This window comes from Chelmon rostratus, chromosome 14, assembly GCF_017976325.1.
Source record: "Chelmon rostratus isolate fCheRos1 chromosome 14, fCheRos1.pri, whole genome shotgun sequence".
In the NCBI taxonomy this organism is placed as follows: domain Eukaryota; kingdom Metazoa; phylum Chordata; class Actinopteri; order Chaetodontiformes; family Chaetodontidae; genus Chelmon; species Chelmon rostratus.
Genome location: NC_055671.1, coordinates 10,656,406 through 10,662,405, shown reverse-complemented (window position 1 = coordinate 10,662,405; position 6,000 = coordinate 10,656,406). Strand labels below are relative to the sequence as shown.

At 44.5% G+C, this 6,000-nt stretch overlaps 1 protein-coding gene across 1 annotated transcript in view; it reads left to right on the top strand.

The window, feature by feature from the left end:
• The first annotated feature begins 454 nt into the window (after positions 1 to 454).
• The window catches only part of LOC121616854 (serine/threonine-protein kinase PAK 3), a 28,520-nt gene continuing 22,974 nt past the window's right edge, over positions 455 to 6,000 (top strand). The window contains exon 1 of the mRNA XM_041951681.1: positions 455 to 588. The gene's annotated coding sequence lies outside the window, so the exon portion shown is untranslated. The remainder of the gene's footprint in view (positions 589 to 6,000) is intronic.

The window sequence follows — 6,000 nt, the reverse complement described above, 5'->3', positions numbered from 1 at the left end:
GGCGATTAGTTTCTGCTTTTTGTCATCAGTACCTTTTTTTGTGCTCAGTATGTTTTTACTACGTGAAACTGTGACTTTTAAATGCCATTGCATGAAACACAGCCCTTTAAATACACTGTCAGTTCAAAATTTGCATATAAAGAAACCTTTGCAAAGCCTGTTCTTAAATCTGTTGTGTCAAGTTTTACATGGCTTTCTTAGGTTGGCCACATAGATCACATCCTTACAATAATAATCCCTCCCTCCTGGCCCTCTCACTCAGCAGGTTTGGTCTGTCAAACGCAAAACCAACTCCGTCTGCCCGTTGGCTGCCTCCTCCCCCAGACCTGCTGCCTGCATTAATATTCAACCTCTCAGCCAATGAGCAAAGCAGGGTGGATGACATCATGGGCTAGGGAACAGCGAGCAGCCAGTGAAGCATCCAGCCTGCCGAACAAGCTTGCTTTTAGGGTCAGGAACTGGTCTGACAAGAGAATGGCAATCCTGCCTTTAAACTGTCATTAGGACTGTATGGTTGACGATGAATCCACCAGAGCTCCGGGCTCAAAGGCGAAACACTGAGCAAGAGAATGTGAAGACATATTTCAGGTAATTCCCTCTCTGTGTATGCAATATGGGATGTGGAGGGGGGAGGCAGAGGAGGGAGGAGAGGAGAGGAGGAGGAGGGGGAGGCTGTGTATGTAGGGGTGCTTTGTAGCCTTTTTTCCCCCTTCTTCTTCCTCCACTCTGCATTCTGCTCTGCTAAGGAGGCAGCTGTTTCATCAGCAGCCTGTCCGTGAGGGCGAGATGGAAATGGATGCCTGCATCAGATGGGCTGAACGTGTTTGTATGACCATATACCCCCCTACTGCATCACATCATCTCTGTATGCACTCCCTTGTGCCTCGCCAATAGCATCTTTATTGATGGGGAGGTGTTAGAATCAATGGTGGCGTTTGTACGGGCCTTGTGTGTGTGTCGGTGTGTGTGTGTCAGTCCTAGAGAAATGCAGCAGCTGCAGTGGCAACACTGGAACAAAAAAGAAGCAAAGCTATTTTGGGTCTGTAGACCCGAGGCTGACGGATGGATCAGAGCTGTATGTGCTGTGGATGGGGGGGGTGATGGATGCTTAATATGCTGATGGATGCTCTTTTGTTATCTCTGCACTGCCTCACCTATGGCCTTTCTAGGGAGGCTTTCACGAAGAAATGGCTTTTATTTCCGTTTCTGTCTTTTATTAAGCACACACGCACAGAGCAGAGACGTGCCTCTGTCTCCTGGCTTTAACATGGATGTGTGTAGCAGTTTCATGGCGGCTGTAGTGACAGGGAGATATACAACATCTGGTCACCTGACTTCACTGGGGATCGGAGTGGGGGCGGGGGCCGGTCCTGTGAAAGCTGAGCTATTCTGTCTCGGATTCTCCCACAGCCATCGGTGGTGGAGGAGGATGGAGGGGTTGGCTGGTGCGGCACGAGCTGAGCGTGTGTCTCCCCATCACCTCTGCTCATTTGGATTGTGGTGTCAGAGCTAACGTGGAGGGAGGGAGAGGGTCCTCTCCCAGGAAGCGCAGTCATCCTCCGGTTTGTGAGGAGCCAGGCCTGATGGGAGACCTGTTGTCTGGCTGTCGTGTGAAAGAGGGATGTTAGGGAGTCATGTCAGTGATGAAGGGAGGGTGAGATGATTGTAGAGGGGATTGGGGGATGGGATACTAAAGGTGCTACTCTCTCTGAACACTGGCCTGTTATATTGATATAGATGATAGATGATACATGCCCTTCCATTCACCACTTATCTAACTGCTCAGACATCCAATACCATGACTGCACTCCATTCTTCGTTCACTGTGCATCCAAGGGTTTGTGTCCACTGCTGCATTTTTTAATGGAAATATTAAGGTGCTAAAACATAAACTGTCATGGCTGCTCCTTTGTCCTTTTTCAGTTTGATGATCTAATCTATAGTTCCTACCTGAAATGCAATGGGAAATGTGTGAGTGCATGAAATAGATAGTGTCAGTACAGCACATTACACAGCACTGGGTTTGGCAGAAAAGACACCAGGCCTACAGTAGTAATGTAATGCAGTGTCACAGTCACAAGGCAGGGAGACAGTCGGACAGAGATGCTGTGATTCAAGTGTTTGGTATCTATATGTCCTGGTGTTCAACGGATCTGGCAAACTGTTGCTGAGACGCTGCGCTTCACCTGCCACTGGCATTATGTATTCATCACACCTTTATCTACACAGGCCTGTTGCAGGAAATCTGGACAATTAATATCTGTGTATTCTGCATGTTTGTGTGGGTCTTGTAGAGCTGCTTTCCACCAGTGTGTCTCTGTGTAATTTACATGCCCCTCATGAAAATTTGATGTTTGCAAAGAAAGAGCACAGGCACAAGCCATTGCCAGTCAAAAGGTGGTAATGTGTCAGGTCTGATATACAGTACATGTGCGCTCTGTATTCCTGAAAATAGCAGTAAAGCTGCACCCTAATGCATATACTGTTTATGGTGTAAACATGAAGGGTGCAGGCAAAATCCAAGCTTATTGTGGTTTGGCTTTTTTTATGCAAGTGTTTTCACAACTGACCCTTATGATCAGCTAAGACAACCAAAACTACAATTACTTTTATTTTTGTTAATCACATAATTTCAGGTGAACAGCTCGCATTAGACAGAATGCAGGCTTGTATGGAGGGAAACGTCATTTACTAAATCATCACAGGAAGCTCTACATTTAGATTGTTGCTTTTAATGACAATCTAAATGTGGATTTTGATAAATGAGGGTATGGCTTTCCTTGCTTCACCACAGAAATGTGACATTTTTGCTTGAATAATGAAATATTTTATTCTAGCAGGCAGGTATTTTGTGCAATACTAGAAAAAGTATTGTTGAGGAGCCTACCGGGACCTTCTTATCCTGTAGCCACTTGGAAAAATGTACAAGTTTCATTCTCCTTTGTTTAATTCATGTTTGATATAAGCATCTGCCCAGTAAATATCTAATCTGCCACCACACATAAACATGAACTGCCTCACACCTTTATTTAACATGGCCACATGCAGCAAATGTTAAAAGCAGAACTTTATTTGCACGCTGAAGCGATGTGAAGCCTGTCTTTTTTCAGTACGTCTGCCTGCATGTCTCCATGGCTTAGTGTGCAGTTCTGGGCTTCCCCATGTTTTCCACTGGCCAGTGTAACCCAACACACACAGCTTCTCTTACCTCACCTCGGCTAACAAAAGCAGTGGACACAGAACCTCATGTTGGCTTGTGGCCTGCTAACTGGGCAGCCTGAAATATGATAGTAGGACACACAGCACACGCAAGTCGGCCTCCATCTGTTGAGGACTTAGTCTGGATGAGTTATTCTGCTATTGTCCGGCACTGTTTAGGACGCTTGTTGACAGTTTATAAATGTGCAGTGGCCTCATGTGGGGTTTGTGTGTGTTTAAGGGCATGGCTGTGTGAAGCGGAGCAGTAGTCCTGTGGTAGGTGTGTCAGGGCTACAGTCTGTGTGTTGTGGATTAGCATGTAGGATTGGAAGCCATCTGGCCATTTTGTCTCAGTAAGGGGAGGGGGAGTAAGTGAGAGAGATGGATGGAGAGAGACAGGGAGAGAGTAACAGAGGAAACACTCACACACTGACACATTGACACAGCTCCCTCCGTAATCTCCCTACTTGATGTCTGGTGCTACTTAGAACAGGGTTGCTTGTCTGTGTGTTTTCCTATGTGTGTGTTTACGTGTGTCTCTCTGTGCACTTGTCGGTTTGTGACAAAGATAGTCCATCTTACACTGTTTCTGGCGCATCAAACACAAATTGCAAACGCGGCTTCAAGAGAGTCCGAGAGACGTCTCGGGAGGATTCAAGATTCCAGAAAGTAAGACAGCCGTTACAGTAAGATGGTGCAATGGGTGAACAGAGGCTGTAGAGAATGAAAGGATAAAATGTTGCAGAGGAGGAAAAGGGTTCAGGTGGTTTAAGAGATTAACAAGTTTCACTGGTTCCAGAGTTTGTGGAGAGTTGTGGAGGGGCTTCTGAACTTGAATTTGTTTGAAGATAAAGAGGCTGCAGAATGTAAAATGTTGGATGAGTTTTCAGAGACGGGAAAGATTGCAGATGAGCTCAGACGCGGTTCAAAAGGTGACTGTTTCGTCTATTAAAGAATTGCTCCGATTGCCCTCTTGTGGATTTCCTGGCTGTGTTTCCTGAGGTGAGACCTTTACATGTGCTCCAGCTCCTGTATCTACATTAAAGAGTGAGAGACTTTAATTTTAAATGGAGCAAGCTTCACGTTTCATTACGATTTGCCAGTGGCATTAAACAGTTATGCTCACAAAATTAAGCTGACTTGTGAAAAAGGTGCAAAATTATAGAAAAGCTGTAGTCAAGACCACATGATCCAGGATTTGTGACTCCAGGTAGATGAGAATTACTCATCTGTCACAAATAAATAACACCTTTGAAGTGGAGATCATCCAGAGCAGTGTTGTCTCGCTGTTTCTTTGCCTCCAAATAATCTATAAGGAATTCAGCTTCTTTTCTCAGCTGCATGGAGGTGCAACTACCTTGTGTGGAAACACACCGCCTCTCAGTTGATTCACTTGTTGAACCAAACAGTGCTCTCATGGTCGTATTTGTCTATGCAAAATCGTAGTGCAGCTATATGTATTTGGCAAGCGAGAGGTAATCAGAAGTAAATGCATAGCCGGTTGTAGTAATGACACAATGGCTGGAGTACATTATGTGCATTGTAGCTGTAGAACACAGAGCCAGGCTGTCTCCGTATAGAGACACAATGGAGAGAGGCAGATTATTTTCCCCCATACATGAGGGATTTCACGCTTCAGATAACCGACTTTGCATACATGCAAACTATACGGTGCTGGAAAAAATGACTGCAGAGAGTGACAGCATGTACATATCTACGAGCTGTTTTCACTCTTCCCATGTCCCCTTTACAGTGGGTGAGTTTTAACCCTTTCAACTTGCAGGTGCACCAGCTGGCATTGCAGGAGGGAACCCACTCCCCTCTTTGCCTCCAGCTGGCATTCAAACATGCCCACCCATGCCACACTAATGCAACCTAAAAAAACCTATTTGGTGCTTTAAAGCAGATAGCACAACATCAGCGGCGTACCTGTTAGGTACAAACTTGTAACTCAAAGCATCTAAGTAAGAGTAAGAGGCTCCAAGTTGGGCTCAAGAATGACCTGTTACAGTAGAAGAGCCTGTTAGTCAGAATAGGTTTTGCTTAGTTTTTGATCACATGAAACCAAGCATAGCCTGTCTGATTGCTGACATGCCCCAATGCAAAGTTCAAGGTAAGATATGAAGTAAATACTCATAAAATTCAATATCACAGTATAATATTTGAAGCTGTGAAGGACAGTTGAATCGCCTCCAGGGAACCGTTTTTCTTGTCATGTTAAATACTCATATATTTTCTGGTTGTTACTTCCAGCATATTCATTCCATTCATGTATTCATGGGTTGCAGCCATCAACATGGGACATAACTATGAGGGCTACTTGGAATGTCGAAATTGTATGAAGTATTCAAGGTTTTGAGAATCCCTGTGGACTAGTGGTCCACAATGCATAATTGATAACAGCAGTGTATTCTGTTTGATTCTGCCACTGTTACCCACAAGTCTCCATGAGCCTCCAGCTTTCAAATAAAGGCAATATATCACATAAAAGGTATTCAAGCTGTGGAGTTAGTGACATAAACCACTGAACCAAGTCAACAGCAGCTACAAACTTTTGCATCCATCGTGTGCGTGACAGTTCAAATTTATAATTTCTGAAGCCTTGAATTCAACGCAAAATGCAGAAATCCTTCAGAGGACTTCATATTTCAAGACTGAAAATGAGGCAGTTCGTTCTGTCAGAGAGAATGGAAAAGCTATCATAATGCATCAGTACAATAAATAGTCTGTCAGACAGGAAATGCCCATCAGAATAAACTAGCAGTTATAGAAATGTGCTTTGAATAAAAGAAGGCCTTTCTG